This window comes from Ranitomeya imitator, chromosome 4, assembly GCF_032444005.1.
Source record: "Ranitomeya imitator isolate aRanImi1 chromosome 4, aRanImi1.pri, whole genome shotgun sequence".
Lineage (NCBI taxonomy): Eukaryota > Metazoa > Chordata > Amphibia > Anura > Dendrobatidae > Ranitomeya > Ranitomeya imitator.
Genome location: NC_091285.1, coordinates 649,833,374 through 649,852,086, shown reverse-complemented (window position 1 = coordinate 649,852,086; position 18,713 = coordinate 649,833,374). Strand labels below are relative to the sequence as shown.

At 45.1% G+C, this 18,713-nt stretch overlaps 1 pseudogene; it reads right to left on the bottom strand.

Annotated features, from left to right (window-relative positions):
- Window positions 1-12,933: 12,933 nt before the first annotated feature.
- Window positions 12,934-14,999, bottom strand: LOC138674650 (olfactory receptor 5AR1-like; annotated as a pseudogene).
- Between the last annotated feature and the right edge of the window lie 3,714 nt (window positions 15,000-18,713).

Genomic DNA, 18,713 nt, shown 5'->3' with positions numbered 1-18,713 from the left:
AGTGGAGGCACGTGACATCTGGGACCGCACACAGGATGCCATCCGGGCCTCCAAGGAGAGAATGAGGGTTTCGGCTGATACACACCGGCGCCCCACTCCGGTCTTTGCTCCTGGCGACTTAGTGTGGCTCTCCGCCCGTAACATCAGGCTGTGAGTTGATTCCACTAAGTTTGCTCCTTGCTACATTGGCCTGTTCAAGGTTCTGGAACAGGTCAACCCTGTGGTCTACCGTTTGGCTATTCCTCCATGCCTTGGTATCACCGATACTTTTCACGTTTCCCTCTTAAAGTCCGTTCATTTGTCCCGGTTTTCTGAGTCATCTGCCGGGACATCAGGTTCATCCACGGATGAGTTTGAGGTGAATGCTATCGTGGGGTGCAAGGTGGTACGTGGCAAGAAATTTTATCTGGTGGACTGGAAGGGTCATGGCCCAGAGGATAGAACCTGGGAGCCTGTGGAGCACATTCGGGCTCCGCTGCTCATTGCAGCTTTTGAGCGTAGTGAGGCTCAGGGAGGGGGGCCCTAGGAGGAGGGGTAATGTTAGGAGTCGAGTTTCCTCTGCTGCACAGGGGGAATCTCGATCCGTGTCTGCTGCGGTCTCCCATTCTGCATCAGCCGCAGTGGAGCCTGCTCAGCGAAGACGAATGGTCCCAGCGTCTCGCTGGGAGTGATACTGTGCAAAGGGTTACTGCTGCCTCTCCAGGCTCTGCTATTGTACCCTGCACTGATCTGCGGCAAGCAGGCTTTTCTGGGACTAAGTCCTGCTTTGCACACACTGAGCATGCCCAGGGTAAGATCTCTCAGTGGAGATCTAGGGTCACATGCTCAGGTACTGCAGCAACTTCCATTGGTCCTTCTTGGAAGGTCCTGTAGGTGCTAGGACTAAGTCCTGCTTTGCACCCACTGAGCATGCCCAGGGCAACATCTCTCAGTACTGCAGCAACTTCCACTGGTCCTTCTAGGAAGGTCCTGTACGTGCTGCAACTATTTAAGGCTCGCATGGCCCCACGGCCATGCACTAGTATCTTCATATGTTATGTGCTTTGCGCCAGTGTGGTCATGTGTTTTGTATGTGTTCAGGGACCCGGCTGAAATATGTCCCTAGAATGCTGGCACTTCAGGCGAGGAGATTGTGTTTGTGTGTATTCAGGGACCCGGCTGAAATAAGCTCCTAGAATGCTGGCATCTCCGGCGAGGAGTTTTGTGTGCATGCATGACCACTGACTGCTCTTGTTTGAGTAGTTAGCCTGTGCCTCTGTGAAAGTCTAACAGGGCACAGAGCTTTGCTTTTTTGACTGCTCTGTGAAGCTAACAGAGCTGGTTCTTACCTTCATATAGTGCCGCCATTTAATTAGCAGCAGGTTCTTTCCTGCACGGTGGATCCCGGGTTGCGAACGCACCAATCCCATCTAATAAATATATTCGGTGCGTTCTGCCAACCCTAATACAAGCTTCAGTTACAAGAATGGATGTTTTTGCCATTAAAATGGGCACTGTAGGCGTTTTCCTGGCCTCCACTCACTGCCGACTATGCTTCCCCATTGACTTGCATTGGGTTTCGTGTTTCGGTCGATCCCCGACTTTTCGCGATAATCGGCCGATTTCACTCGACTCGACGTTTGAGATAGTCGGGTTTCGCGAAACCCGACTCGATCCTAAAAAAGTAAAAGTCGCTCAACCCTATTGGTGACGTCATTGCGTCCTGATTCTGTTCTGCAGTATCCATTGGACACAGACTGAAGAGACAATGACTGTCACATTAAAGAGATCTATACTCTTCGAGTCAGGTGTCAGAAATAATGAACTCATGATGCACATATAACAGCCTCATGAATTCACTATTTCTGACACCTGTGCAGGTGAGCATAGATATGCCGTGTGTGACCACCATCGTCCCTTCAATTTGTGTGTAATAGATTATGTACACAGAAGAGAAAATGGAGGTTATACAAGGCATTTCTCTACTCACCAGGTCAGGTGTCCTAACTAATGAGTTTTTTGACACCTGACTTGTTCAGTAGAGTTCTGCACTGTATTTCTGCCATTTTCTCTTCAGACTGCAACACTAGTCACAGACTAAGCAGAAAGAAGAGATTATGGAGATAATACATCTATTATTTTTTGGCCCACCTCATATCCTTATACTAAAGACACACAAAGCTACAGTCTTTTTTTTTTATAACTACTGGAGATATGATGATGTGGCCCAAAAGTTGAGTGTGTGGCGAAGTTCCTTATTTGGCGCACGGTGTGTGCTGCCGGTGGCGAAAGACACAATAAACCAAACATAATTCGGGTAAATCAAATTGTATTTATTTTTTACCAACCAAAAAATGTATTTAACTGCGCCGGCTTGGGGTAGAGTGATGTAAACGGGGGTGTGTGAAGCACTGAGGCTTAGCTGACCATGGACTACGCAGAGGTGGCAGGAGAAGGGGCAATGAAACTAGTGGGGTCTGGAAGTTCGGGGATGGGGCTTGACACATGAGAGGCTTGAGACGCACTGGAAGGGTGAGGCAAACCTGACATTACAGACACATTGGGAGGTGAAAGGGGAGGAATGCTAAGAGTCCTCTGTTTTTTTGTTGTTGCTTTTTTGGGGGGGGGATTGCTGGGTTCTGGGAAGCCTTGGTGGGCTCATATGGTGTGACGTGGTGGTGGGTGACCTGTCAGGGTCCGGCTGCACTGTGTCAGAGTCCATAGTGCTCGTAGAGTGTGCAGCCATGACAGAGTCCATAGTGCTCGTAGAGCGTGCAGCCATACCAGAGTCCATAGTGCTCATAGAGCATGCAGCCATGCCAGAATCCATAGTGCTCGTAGAGCGTGCAGCCATGCCAGAGTCCATAGTGCTTGAAGAGCGTGCAGCCATGCCAGATTCCATAGCGCTCCTAGAGCGTGCAGCCATGCCAGAGTCCATAGCACTTGTAAAGCGTAAGGCCATGCCAGGGTCCTGCTGCATCCTGGTGGTGGCGATATGGAAGGCCATGCCAGGGTCTTGCTGCATCATGGTGGTGGCGGTACGGAAGGCCATGCCAGGGTCCTGCTGCATCGTGGTGGTGGCGGTACGGAAGGCCATACCAGGGTCCTACTGCATCGTGGTGGTGGCGGTACGGAAGGCCAGGCCAGGGTCCTGCTGCATCGTGGTGGTGGCGGTATGGAAGGCCAGGCCAGGGTCCTGCTGCATCGTGGTGTCAGTGGAGGAGGTCCAAGCAGGAGCAGCGGTTGTCATGGTGGTGGGGGTGGGATGTCCAACTGCACTTGGCATGGTGGTGGTGCTGTAGTGGTGTCTGGCAGTGCTAGGAATTGAGGTGGCCGTGCAGTGGTATGCAGCAGAGGTCAGCATTGAGGTTAATCGTGACAGTGAAGGCACAGGTGGATATGCCAACACTGTCTGCTGGAAATACCGACTCTGCTGTATAGCCTGCACGTAAGCAGCATTGCAGGCCTGCATGATACTCAGCTGGAGATCAGGAGTAAGGTGTTCCGACATGCCATGCTCAATTTAGTTAAAAAAAATGATGTGCTGGCCTCTGGAGGTCGGCTTTCAGTTGATCAAGGCTTTTGGTGACCTCCTGGATACGTGAATTCAAGAGGCTATGTGAAACATCCATTCGGTCACCCAAAGCCTTGATTGGTTCGTGTAAAACCGAGCTCAAGTGCAAAAACTCAGGCATGAGGGACCTGTCCGATGCCCTCTGCCGCTGCCGGGAGGAGCCCCCCAAAAAAGGGGCAGTGTTTTATGTAGGCAATCCAGTGACACAGTGTGCCAGCAATCAGAGCACATACAGTGATCTGACAATAACCCAAAAATAATAGAACAAGCTCTGAGACGTGGAATCTCTGTAGACCGCAATACCTGAACCTATCCTAAACACAACTAAAGGCAGCTGTGGATTGCGCCTGACAATACCTATGCAACTCGGCACAGCCTGAGGAACTGACTAGCCTGAAGATAGAAATACAAGCCTGACTTGCCTCAGAGAAATACCCCAAAGGAAAAGGCAGCCCCCCACATATAATGACTGTTAGCAAGATGAAAAGACAAAACGTAGGGATGAAATAGATTCAGCAAAGTGAGGCCCGATATTCTAGATAGAGCGAAAATAGCAAAGAGAACTTTGCAGTCTACAAAAAACCCTAAAGCAAAAAACCACGCAAAGGGGGCAAAAAGACCCACCGTGCCGAACTAACGGCACGGCGGTACACCCTTTGCGTCTCAGAGCTTCCAGCAAAACGAATTGACAAGCTGGACAGAAAAAGTAGCAACAAAAGCAAAGAAGCACTTATCTAAGCAGAGCAGCAGGCCACAGGAAAGATCCAAAGCTCAGATCCAACACTGGAACATTGACAAGGAGCAAGGAAGACAGAATCAGGCGGAGTTAAATAACAAAGCAGCCAACGAGCTCACCAGAACACCTGAGGGAGGAAGCTCAGAAGCTGCAGTACCACTTGTGACCACAGGAGTGAATTCAGCCACAGAATTCACAACAGTACCCCCCCCTTGAGGAGGGGTCACCGAAACCTCACCAGAGCCCCCAGGCCGACCAGGATGAGCCACATGAAAGGCACGAACAAGATTTGGAGCATGGACATCAGAGGCAAAAACCCAGGAATTATCTTCCTGAGCATAACCCTTCCATTTAACCAGATACTGGAGTTTCCGTCTAGAAACACGAGAATCCAAAATTTTCTCCACAATATACTCCAATTCCCCCTCCACCAAAACCGGGGCAGGAGGCTCAACAGATGGAACCATAGGTGCCACGTATCTCCGCAACAACGACCTATGGAATACATTATGTATGGAAAAGGAGTCTGGGAGGGTCAGACGAAAAGACACAGGATTGAGAATCTCAGAAATCCTATACGGACCAATAAAACGAGGTTTAAATTTAGGAGAGGAAATCTTCATAGGAATATGACGAGAAGATAACCAAACCAGATCCCCAACACGAAGTCGGGGACCCACACGGCGTCTGCGATTAGCGAAAAGTTGAGCCTTCTCCTGGGACAAGGTCAAATTGTCCACTACCTGAGTCCATATCTGCTGCAACCTGTCCACCACAGAATCCACACCAGGACAGTCCGAAGACTCAACCTGTCCTGAAGAGAAACGAGGATGGAACCCAGAATTGCAGAAAAATGGAGAGACCAAGGTAGCCGAGCTGGCCCGATTATTAAGGGCGAACTCAGCCAACGGCAAAAAGGACACCCAATCATCCTGGTCTGCAGAAACAAAACATCTCAGATATGTTTCCAAGGTCTGATTGGTTCGTTCGGTCTGGCCATTAGTCTGTGGATGGAAAGCCGAGGAAAAAGATAGGTCAATGCCCATCCTACCACAAAAGGCTCGCCAAAACCTTGAAACAAACTGGGAACCTCTGTCAGAAACAATATTCTCAGGAATGCCATGCAAACGAACCACATGCTGGAAGAACAAAGGCACCAAATCAGAGGAGGAAGGCAATTTAACCAAGGGCACCAGATGGACCATTTTAGAAAAGCGATCACAGACCACCCAAATGACTGACATCTTTTGAGAAACGGGAAGGTCAGAAATGAAATCCATCTAAATATGTGTCCAAGCCTCTTTGGGACCGGCAAGGGCAAAAGCAACCCACTGGCACGTGAACAGCAGGGCTTAGCCCTAGCACAAATCCCACAGGACTGCACAAAAGTACGTACATCCCGTGACACAGATGGCCACCAGAAGGATCTAGCCACTAACTCTCTGGTACCAAAGATTCCAGGATGACCAGCCAACACCGAACAATGAAGTTCAGAGATAACTTTACTAGTCCACCTATCAGGGACGAACAGTTTCTCCGCCGGACAACGATCAGGTTTATTCGCCTGAAATTTTTGTAACACTCGCCGCAAATCAGGGGAGATGGCAGACACAATGACTCCTTCCTTGAGGATACTCGCCGGCTCAGATGAACCCGGAGAGTCGGGCACAAAACTCCTAGACAGAGCATCCGCCTTCACATCTTTTGAGCCCGGAAGGTACGAGATCACAAAATCGAAGCGGGCAAAAAATAACGACCAACGGGCCTGTCTAGGATTCAAGCGCTTGGCAGACTCGAGATAAGTAAGGTTCTTATGATCAGTCAATACCACCACGCGATGCTTAGCTCCTTCAAGCCAATGACGCCATTCCTCGAATGCCCACTTCATGGCCAGCAACTCTCGGTTGCCCACATCATAATTACGCTCAGCAGCCAAAAACTTCCTGGAAAAGAAAGCACATGGTTTCAACACTGAGCAACCAGAACCTCTCTGTGACAAAACCGCCCCTGCTCCAATCTCAGAAGCATCAACCTCGACCTGGAACGGAAGAGAAACATCTGGTTGGCACAACACAGGGGCAGAACAAAAACGATGCTTCAACTCCTGAAAAGCTTCCACAGCAGCAGAAGACCAATTAACCAAATCAGCACCCTTCTTGGTCAAATCGGTCAATGGTTTGGCAATGCTAGAAAAATTACAGATGAAGCGACGATAAAAATTAGCAAAGCCCAGGAATTTTTGCAGACTTTTCAGAGATGTCGGCTGAGTCCAATCCTGGATGGCTTTGACCTTAACCGGATCCATCTCGATAGTAGAAGGGGAAAAGATGAACCCCAAAAATGAACCTTTCTGCACACCGAAGAGACACTTTGATCCCTTCACAAACAAGGAATTAGCACGCAGGACCTGGAAAACCATTCTGACCTGCTTCACATGAGAGTCCCAATCATCTGAGAAGATCAAAATGTCATCCAAGTAAGCAATCAGGAATTTATCCAGATACTCACGGAAGATGTCATGCATAAAAGACTGAAACACAGATGGAGCATTGGCAAGTCCGAACGGCATCACTAGATACTCAAAATGACCCTCGGGCGTATTAAATGCAGTTTTCCATTCATCTCCTTGCCTGATTTTCACCAGATTATACGCACCACGAAGATCTATCTTAGTGAACCAACTAGCCCCCTTAATCCGAGCAAACAAGTCAGATAACAATGGCAAGGGATACTGAAATTTAACAGTGATCTTATTAAGAAGGCGGTAATCAATACACGGTCTCAGCGAACCATCCTTCTTGGCTACAAAAAAGAACCCTGCTCCCAGTGGTGATGACGATGGGCGAATATGTCCATTCTCCAGGGATTCCTTCACATAACTGTGCATAGCGGCGTGTTCAGGCACGGATAAATTAAATAATCGACCTTTAGGGAATTTACTACCAGGAATCAAATTGATAGCACAATCACAATCCCTATGCGGAGGTAGGGCATCGGACTTGGGCTCTTCAAATACATCCTGATAATCAGACAAGAACTCTGGGACCTCAGAAGGAGTGGATGACGAAATAGACAAAAATGGAACATCACCATGTACCCCCTGACAACCCCAGCTGGATACCGACATAGAGTTCCAATCCAATACTGGATTATGGGTTTGCAGCCATGGCAACCCCAACACGACCACATCATGCAGATTATGTAGCACCAGAAAGCGAATAACTTCCTGATGTGCAGGAGCCATGCACATGGTCAGCTGGGTCCAGTACTGAGGTTTATTCTTGGCCAAAGGTGTAGCATCAATTCCTCTCAACGGAATAGGACACAGCAAAGGCTCCAAGAAAAACCCACAACGTTTAGCATAATCCAAATCCATCAGATTCAGGGCAGCGCCTGAATCCACAAACGCCATGACAGAATACGATGACAAAGAGCATATCAAGGTAATGGACAGAAGGAATTTGGATTGTACAGTACCAATGACGGCAGACCTATCGAACCGCTTAGTGCGCTTAGGACAATCAGAAATAGCATGAGTGGAATCACCACAGTAGAAACACAGACCATTCAGACGTCTGTGTTCTTGCCGTTCAACTCTGGTCATAGTCCTATCGCACTGCATAGGCTCAGGTTTAATCTTAGACAATACCGCCAAATGGTGCACAGATTTACGCTCGCGCAAGCGTCGACCGATCTGAATGGCCAAAGACATAGACTCATTCAAACCAGCAGGCATAGGAAAACCCACCATGACATCCTTAAGAGCCTCAGAGAGACCCTTTCTGAACAAAGCTGCCAGCGCAGATTCATTCCACAGAGTGAGTACTGACCACTTCCTAAATTTCTGACAATTTACTTCTATATCATCCTGACCCTGGCACAAAGCCAGCAAATTTTTCTCAGCCTGATCCACTGAATTAGGCTCATCGTAAAGTAATCCGAGCGCCAGGAAAAACGCATTGACATTACTCAATGCAGGGTCTCCTGGCGCAAGAGAAAATGCCCAGTCCTGAGGGTCGCCGCGCAAAAAAGAAATAATAATCAAAACCTGTTGAATAGGATTACCAGAAGAATGAGGTTTCAAGGCCAGAAATAGCTTACAATTATTTTTGAAATTAAGAAACTTAGTTCTATCACCAAAAAACAAATCAGGAATAGGAATTCTTGGTTCTAACATAGATTTCTGATCAATAGTATCTTGAATCCTTTGTACATTTGTAACGAGATTATCCATTGAAGAGCACAGACCCTGAATATCCATGTCCACACCTGTGTCCTGAAACACCCAAATGTCTAGGGGAAAAAAAAGACTGAACACAGAGCTGAGAAAAAAAAATGATGTCAGAACTTCTTTTTTCCCTCTATTGAGAATCATTAGGTTGGCTCCTTGTACTGTTATGTAGGCAATCCAGTGACACAGTGTGCCAGCAATCAGAGCACATACAGTGATCTGACAATAACCCAAAAATAATAGAACGAGCTCTGAGACGTGGAATCTCTGTAGACCGCAATACCTGAACCTATCCTAAACACAACTAAAGGCAGCTGTGGATTGCGCCTGACAATACGTATGCAACTCGGCACAGCCTGAGGAACTGACTAGCCTGAAGATAGAAATACAAGCCTGACTTGCCTCAGAGAAATACCCCAAAGGAAAAGGCAGCCCCCCACATATAATGACTGTTAGCAAGATGAAAAGACAAAACGTAGGGATGAAATAGATTCAGCAAAGTGAGGCCCGATATTCTAGATAGAGCGAGGATAGCAAAGAGAACTTTGCAGTCTACAAAAAACCCTAAAGCAAAAAACCACGCAAAGGGGGCAAAAAGACCCACCGTGCCGAACTAACGGCACGGCGGTACACCCTTTGCGTCTCAGAGCTTCCAGCAAAACGAATTGACAAGCTGGACAGAAAAAGTAGCAACAAAAGCAAAGAAGCACTTATCTAAGCAGAGCAGCAGGCCACAGGAAAGATCCAAAGCTCAGATCCAACACTGGAACATTGACAAGGAGCAAGGAAGACAGAATCAGGCGGAGTTAAATAACAAAGCAGCCAACGAGCTCACCAGAACACCTGAGGGAGGAAGCTCAGAAGCTGCAGTACCACTTGTGACCACAGGAGTGAATTCAGCCACAGAATTCACAACAGCAGTGGAAGAGGACTGCGAAAGGGGAACACCTGATGGACCAGCTCCCTGGTCTCCAGTTAGTGTGGAAGGCCCACTTGCTGCAGCGCTGCTGGATGGCTGGGACGGGTCCGTGGCTGTCGGATGAAGGACCGCTCCAGAAACTGGGCCAACAGTAGTGCTCCATGTGCTGTGAAAAAAGGAAAAAGAAAATGAATACCAAAAATTAACCAGACGCAAAATTCTGTGGAATAGAAAAATACAGATTATGGCAATACAATACAACCCAATGCACGTGATAAATACTTATGTTCTCTGGGCAAGGACCGGTCTTAAAAATGCCAGAACTCGATAGTATTTTGTATCTTCTTATCCTTGCTCCTGAACCACTGGGAACACCGCTCTCTTGATGCAGGTCCTTGTTAAAGCGGTCTTTCATCAAACGCCAACGTGTTTTGACTTTGGCCACTGTTAAAAAAAAACATTATGGTCAGAAAAAGGACTTTTGGTCATGCTCACCCAACTGTGTGTGATGACAGAAACTCCTGAGAGTTTCTTTCATCACACACAGTTGTGTGAGCACGGCCAAGGTCTCTGCTGCTTCACACTGCAGTGCAATACTTATCAAATGCATTTCGGACCCGAGTCGGGGCGTTGTCCCAGCCATCCCAAATCTCTTTGGCCACCTCATTCCATAGGCGCCGCATCGTGACGTTGTTTGAGTGCAGTGGATCTCGGGTGTCTCACAACGGGACTCGCTCCTGGACCAGGGAGATGAGTAGGTCATTTTCAATTAGGTCATCCTCCCGTTGTGGAACCTAAAAATTAAATAAAGTCATTATAGTTTGGTCAATTAGGAATAAGGAAAAGAAAGAAAAAAGATGCTGAGAAATGGCATGAATAGGAAAGTCAACATACAAAAGGATTCCAGAAGAAAAAAGTAAAGAAATAGGAATGGAAAGAAAGGAAGATTCAAAAATATTACACTGAGGATACAGTAAACAGTCAGCCTTGTATATGTACCCGCTGCCGTCTTTCCACCCGACCTTGACTCCGCTGCTCCTGCCCAGTCTCTGCCGCAGATGAAGAAGAGCTCTAAAAAAATGAAAAACAAAAATTGTCACATGTGTGGATGTGACAGTGAATACTTACCAATCTGAGGAGGCAAGTACTCACCTCACTGACATGTTCGACTTCAGACGGCCCAGGACGTTGCTCATCAGAAGAAGAAGAAGACATTCTGATGCATGTAGAAAGAAAGAAACGCAAGAAATTAGGACATGTAGAAACAAAAAATAGAAAATAAAGGCATTTGCTAGGATATACTCACATTGTTCAGTGTCTTGTTTTCCTCCAAGATGTAGCCTGTGTCTCGTCTGCTTCAGTGTCTGCTGAGTAGTGACTTGCAAATGTCCACTACTTCCCTTTATCACCTACTATGTGGGGGGTGGCTTATCAGTGTCTAGACATGTTTTTCTCTTGTGAAACGCATGCATTCATGAACGCAAGCAAATGCATGTGCTTCTGAACGCATGCGTTCATATAGACAGCAATGCATTTTTTTGTCCCAATCCTTGTGCAATAGACCGCATACGTTTCCAGGCGGTAAATTGACGCCTCTAAAAATTACTACATGTTGCATTTCCGTGCCAAGCCGCAAACAACGAAACAACGCATGCGTCGTCAAATGTGGCAAAACGCGTCCCTAATGTTAAATATAAGAATACACAACGCATGCGGATATATGCGGTGGAAACGCTGCGGACGCAAACGCAAATGTGAAACCAGCCTAACAGGCTTCTATACTTGGCAAATCCTGAGGGATTACCATTGCAAATAGAGATAGGAAACTGATTTAATTTGAATTGAATTTGAGTAAAATGTTATGAAATTTGTAGGTCATATTCACAAAAATGTTAGGGTCTTTCTCACTTTAGTGATATACTGGAGATGACATTGCACGACATGTGAATTGCCCTGTTTTATTCAAACAATGTAAAGATCATATTGTTCAATTCCACTTTGGGACTGATACATTTTTGTAAAATTAAAAGACTGATAAAAATTAATAAAAAATACACTCAAAAATTCCCAATTGAAACAATAAATAATAAAGTAAAAATAATGCCCCTACGAAAGTATACAATCATAACTGGCATCACTTTGTCCATAACAATATGCACTATAATTATTTTATCATTTAATTGTTTAGCTTGCAAAATAACACAGAAAAAAATGATGAGCAAAGACATGATTGTTTTTGTTTCATTCATTTTCTCTAAAAAAAATGTGAAAAAAGTGACAAAAACATTTCATGTACCCCAAAGTAGTACCATACAAAATACAGCTTAATCTGAAAAGAAAAATGACTGATAATTTCACCAAAAGTAACATACGAGTATGGTAAAATCATTAATCAATGCATCACAATTTGCTTTGAATTAGCATAATGCAAATTGAAGGAAATGTTTTCCTGTGTTTCACTATCAGGAGGACTTTATTTCATATAACTGTTGTTAGTGATAGAAAATTTTATAAAATGTCCCCATTTGTTACACAGCCAAGATAAAGGAGAAAATACAGCAGCTTCTAAAGGTCAAATCTGTAAAACGAGGACATGATGTCTTGTAAACAGTTAATACTAAAAGATGAATTAGCTTTATCTAAAAACGGATGATCTACTATGCGGAGAAAACTGCTTCTCCATACACACAGAGAGCACAATATACCATTTAGCTGAAGCCTTGACAGATCTGTAGCAGGTTCTTCCCTCCCTCTTCTTCTTCTCCATAATACACAGGAGTCCATCTTCACTTATCACAACATCCAGAAAAAAGTAAGACTGCAGCACAGATCTCTCCTATGTTTACACCCAGTCTCCTCCAGTAGAGTTGTGTCTTCCAACACAAAAACTAGTCTTATAAAAGTAGTGTCTTATAAAGATACAGTAATAAGGACTATCCCGTAAATAGTAAAACAGTAACATGCAGGCTGACTTCTGCTCAGGAAAAGGGTAAAAACAGTTCACACTTTGCAAAAGAGTAATCTTCTTTATTAAAGTAATGTTAAAGTATGTCAAATAAAAAGAATTAGAGAGTAGCAGGAGACATCTCAGAAACCCTGGTACCCACCATGATACTGTCTAGTGCATGTTGTTTGGAATACTTTTAAATAATTGATGTTAAAACAGAAGATGATGCCATTGGTGAGAGCCATCTCTTTTCACCCTCTTCCTGTTGAATACTCAAAAAGATGTCAAGATAGTTAGACAGTGGAGAGCCCGACTTCATCTTCCCTGTTTTAAAGAGTCAGAGTTTTGTTTTATTAAATTAGTATTTTTTTACCTTTTCTTAATCATAACTATTTGAGGAATGCTTGTATTTTGGTCTCCTTTTATCTCATAATATGTCCCTAGAGGTGATAGGACCTTTTTAATACAACTATAAATGAATACCGGTAAGCTTTTGGTCTTGGGTAAAAGCTGTAGAAAACTGCATAGTCAGACTTTATGAAAGTGGCTAGAACCTTAACATTCTTTGATTTATTAATATTACAATTGCCTCCCAAACATCTTTATTTCTCAGACTGTAGACTAGAGGATTTAACATCGGAACCACGATCATGTAGAGCATTGATAGTAACACGTCCTGGTCCTTTGAATCTTTAGAGTCAGTTTTCATGTACAAGAAGGTACTTGGCCCATAGAATAATATAACTGTGATGAGATGGGAGGTGCAGCTGGAGAAAGCTTTCATACGTCCTGCTGAGGAACGGATCTTCAATATAGCGGAGAAGATATAGACGTATGAAATAATGATGAGAATAAATTGGACAAGGGAAATACCACAAATTTCACAAAGTATGAATACTTTCTGGCTGTGAGTGTCAGTAGAGGAAAGATCAAGTAATGAATTTAGATCACAATAGAAATTGTTAATTACATTGGAATAACAGAATTGTAGGACAGATGTCAGTAATGTATGTAATAGAGAATTTATTACGCCAAGTATCCAACAGGCCGTGGCCATGCCAATATACACGTTCTTTCTCATTATTATGAAATATTGTAATGGTTTACATATCGCCACATAGTGATCATAGGCCATCGATGTCAGCAAGAAAACTTCACCGTCAACACATAAAATGAAGAAAAATAACTGATCATACAGCAACTAAAAGAGATCCTGTGATCCTGGGTCCAGGTGATAAAAAGTAGACGAGGGACAGAAGTAGAAGTGGATGTGACATCCAAAAAACCAAAACACAACAAGGATCCTTAAAATATAACTTTTAATATTGAAAGCTAAAAAAGTTTGTTCCAATATATACAACAAAGGTATTACAAGTTATAACCCATGAAAGTCAGATACAAACTACCTTACCCTGTCTGGTAGCCTATTCTCAATCACTACCTGACAGCGGAGTTTGGCACCCTAAGTTTCTGCGGTAGGCGCCCCCGCTCCTCGACGACTGGCCCTAATAGCCCTAAATAGACCCTATATTCCCTAAAAAAGAATGCCAAATCTATCCACCCCAAAAAAGATGAAAAAAATATAAAAAATAAAAACACTACACAAATGAAAGTAGAAAAAAATAAAAAAAATAAACATAGCAGAAAAACAGAAAAAAAATAATTTTTTCTTTGATCCGTCGAATCAGAAAGTCCCTTAAATAGGGATATTTGGAAATGTCACTGCCAAAGGGGTAGAAATAACACCCATGTCTCTTTAATCCAGAAAGATATCAGCGGGCCACTCCATCCCATATATATACTTCAGGGTGATCATGTGCTTCTGTACATTCAATGATGTTTCCCAAAAAGGGACATATCTAGTATAAATACCCCCCAAAGAATGAAAGAAATATAAAAAAATCAAAAAAACTACAAAAATAAAAAATAAAAAATGAAAAAAAATAAACACAGCAAAAAAACACAAAATTGTTGTCTGCCAGAGCAAAAAAGTCCCTTAAAGGGAAATAGTCCAAAATCACATCCCAATAAGTACAAATACCAATGTCTCGTTTATCCATAAAATATCAGCGAGCCACTCCATCCCGTATATTTTTACTTGCAAGAAAAAAAATTAATAATAAATATAGTCCAGAAAATAAATCCAAAATCAGTCCAATGACTCCCAAATAAATGGATTTCACAAGAGGACAGTGGCCCACCTCATACCAAAGACATCCCAGCAAAAAGAAAAAACAGAGGACCATCAAAGCCGGTTGAAAAAATTGTCCCAAAAACACCCCATAGTTCAATACTGTATCCAACGCTTCTACTCATCTGCGTCCCAGAGGCGTTGTGGGTAGTGATGCGATCATCCAGCTCCGTTAAGACTCCTGCCGAGATGTCCTCCCTATTCTGTGTGACATCTGCAATGGCAAGGTTACACAGGAAGAAATACATTGGGGTGTGTAATTTTGGGACCAAACACACAAGAAGAATGATCGTCAAATTCCCCAACATAGTAATTAAATAAATAATCAAAATGCCAAAAAGTAATTGAAGTTGACCTGACGACATTGAGAAGGCAGCAATGTGAAACTCATATTCAAAGCTTCCATTTTGACAGATATTCATGTTGTCTTAGGTTACCGTCACACAGTGGCATTTTGATCGCTACGACGGCACGATCCGTGACGCTCCAGCATCGTAACAATATCGCTCCAGCGTCGTAGACTGCTGTCACACTTTGCAATGTACGACGCTGGAGCGATAATTTCATGACGTATGTGCGATGTAGAAGCCGTTGGTTACTATGCGCACATCGTATACAATATCGTGCACACCTTTGTTACAACATGCGATCATGCCGCCACAGCAGGACACTAGACGACGAAAGAAAGTTTCAAACGATCTGCTACGATGTACGATTCTCAGCGGGGTCCCTGATCGCAGGAGCGTGTCAGACACAGCGAGATCGCTGGAACGTCACGGATATATCGCTGGAACGTCACAAATCGTGCCGTCGTAGCGATCAAAATGCCACTGTGTGACGGTACCCTTAGCGTAAGTGTAACAGCTTCTGGCACTGGAATCTGATTTATCAGCATATATGAAGGAATGTAAATCTAATTTCTAAATTCTCATTTACGTGGTCCAATTTGCAGTTTGCAGTAGCTGTAAGATGACATGGAACAAAGTAACATTCCGATATGTTCATCCTTACTATTTTGTACATTTCTAAAAGCTCAAGGTACAAATTCACACTTTTATCATAACATGCAAGACAGACCTTCAACAGACTACTAACCATATTGCAACCATGGAGTGAGCACATTTATAGTAGATATTAGAGGACAAATCTTGCTATTTTTTTCCACCAAATCTTGCAATCTCATGCCTTTCATCTTGGCTATCTTGAGTCAAGAGGAAAGTTTAAGATGGACACATAAGTAATATGCAAAGGGTTATGTTAACGCATTGCTTTTTGATTTGATTTGTTTATTTTGTTCAACTAAAACCTGATCTTTTGTCAGCACAAAATCTGCAGCTAAAATGCAGATTTTTCTGTGTTTTTTATGCTTTTCTCACTGCGTTTTTGCTGCGTGTTTGCGAATCCTGAAGCTCAGCTTTGCTTCCCCCTTACAAACATAAACAATGCAAGGTTTTAGGCCACCAAAGCAAGATTTTTGCAAAAAAAAGAGCAATTTGATCAAATTTTTTGTGGGCAAATTTTCTTTTTACGTGTATTCGAGAGGCCATTATTTACTTTTACCACATACCATTAACGTAATTATCACAAATTCAATTAAACTATACTTGGAGTGGAGAGAAACAAATAGTTGCTTTATAAAAGTTATTTTTTGTCTGAAAAAATAGTAACTATTCTGAACCAAAAAGCTTTGTTGATGTATGAAGCGTAGACGTGAATTAAGGTAATATGAGTGCATGAAAAATTACACAATTGCAAACGTAAAAACAGTAGGGGAAGTTGAGTTGATAGGCTGTTAGGGGTCGAGTTCCCGCTTCTGCACAGGGGGAATCTCGAGCCACCTCCGCTGCGGTCTCCCATTCTTGTCCAGCCGCAGTGGAGTCTGCTCAGCAAGGACGTCGGTCCCAGCATCTTGCTCATTCTCACTCTGTTCTGAGAGTTACTGCTGCTTCTCCAGTCTCTGCTATTAACGTCTGTGCTGGTCAGCAGCGAGCGGACTTCTCTGGGACTAAGTCCTTGTCTGCACGTACTGAGCATGCCCAGCGTAAGGTCTCCCATTGGAGATCGAGGGTCATGTGCTCAGGCTCTGCAGCACATTCCATTGGTCCTCTTGGCAGGTCCTAGAAGGGCAAAAGTGCTGTGGCCACTTCCTGTGCTGCTGCTATATAAACTGCGCATGACCGCACGGCCATGCGCTAGTATTGTCAAACAATTGCTAATGTGTGTATGTTGTGAGTGCAAGTCGTGCTTGGATACCCCTACCCTATAGTATGACTGTTCGCGGAAGGTGTATGGCTGCTACCTAGCGCCCGACTTATCCTACAGCACTAGTCACACATTATAGCGTCCAGTTGCTGTGACCGCCAGTACGGCGCCATGCACTTCCTCTGTGCTTTCCTTACCCAAGCCTGGGTGGTTAGTGGCGTTCGTCAGTGCGGCACTGCATGCTCTTCTGTTTCATTTCACACCCAGTTGCGGTGTTGCGCCAGCAAGGGTCTAATCGGACTTCAATCCCAGTTGGGGTTGAGTTCGCTGACTACTTGCTCGCACTTTAGGTGCGGTACCGCGGTCCTGTGCCTTAACAGGATTGCTTCTTTCACGCTGGGTGAGGTTAACCCACGCGTGTATACTCTAGTGTATGTACCGCCATATAGTCTGCTAATTGCTAGCAGCAGGTTTTCACCTGCACGGTGGACCCCGGACTGCGAACGCATCTATACCATCTGTCTTGGTGCGTTCCGCCAGTCCTAACAGAATACTAGCGCCAGGGTCTGGCTAGTAAAATGGCGGACGACCAGCGTTTACAGCGGTACATCCAGCAGCTGGAGGGAAGGTTGGCGGCTCTTTAGCGTTCAACCTCAGCTGTGGATGTTACTGCTGTCGCTGTTCAGGCTGCAAGTGTGGCTGCAGCTACCTTGTCCACTGCCGCTCCTGTACCGACGCTATCTCGCCTCCCCCTACCAGAGAAATTTTCTGGTGACAGTAAGTCCTGTAGGGGTTTCGTGAGTCAGTGCTCAAAACATCTCGAGCTTCTGGCCTCTTGTTTCCCTACAGAGCGGGCTAAGGTGGGCTTTATAATTTCCTTATTGTCGGACAGGGCGTTGCAGTGGGCTACGCCGCTGTGGGAGCGTGGCGATCATGTGGTGCAGAGTGCTCCGTTATTCCTGAGCACTCTGAAACACGTCTTTCTAGGACCTCGTGTCACCCATGACACGGCGCTCCAACTGTTGGCACTGACTCAGGGCTCGTCCTTGGTCAGCCTTTTTGCCGTCCATTTCCGCACTCTGGCATCTGAGCTGGAGTGGTCGGATAAAGCCCTTATCCCTATATTTTGGAGGGGGCTGGCTGACCACGTTAAGGATGCTCTGGCCACTAGGGAGATTCCCGCCACACTGGAGGAGTTAATAGCAGTATCTACTCGCATTGACCTCCGTTTTCACGAGCGGAGGTTAGAGCGAGCCCAGTGTAGGCAGAGGTTTCGGCTGGCTCCCACCTTCGCCAAACCTTTGGAATCTCCAGTCCAGGCTCCTGAGTTACAGGAACCTAAGGTGGTGTCTCGAGCAGAATCTAAGTCCCAGACCGCTCGTGCACTCCAGGGTTGCCATGTTTGCCAACAGTCAGGACATCTTGCCACCAGATGTCATCAGCGGTCGAGGAAACGTCAGCGTCTAGTGGTAGTAGGTGGAGGTGCACTAGACACTGCGACGTTTGCCTCCAAATTGTCCTTTAAGGGGACAATTACCTTTGGCTCATCCTCCCACTCGGTAGACCTCTGCGTGGATTCTGGGGCGGAGGGCAATTTTATGTCTTCTGCCTTCGCCCAACGTCACGCAATACCCCTGGTTATGCTATCTCAACCAGTAACGGTACGAGTGGTGAATGGGTCGACACTCCCCGCACAGATAACACATCAGACCATCCCTGTTACTCTGTCCCTGTCGCCATCCCATCAGGAGATTATTTCTCTGCTCGTCATTCCTGAGGGTATTGATGAGGTCCTGTTGGGGATACCTTGGCTGCGGTACCACTCTCCTCACATCGAGTGGTCCTCAGGCAGAATTCTGGGATGGGGTGAATCATGTGGGGGTAGGTGTCACCGAGAGTGCGTTCAGGTTGCTATTACTGAGGTACCCGCAGAT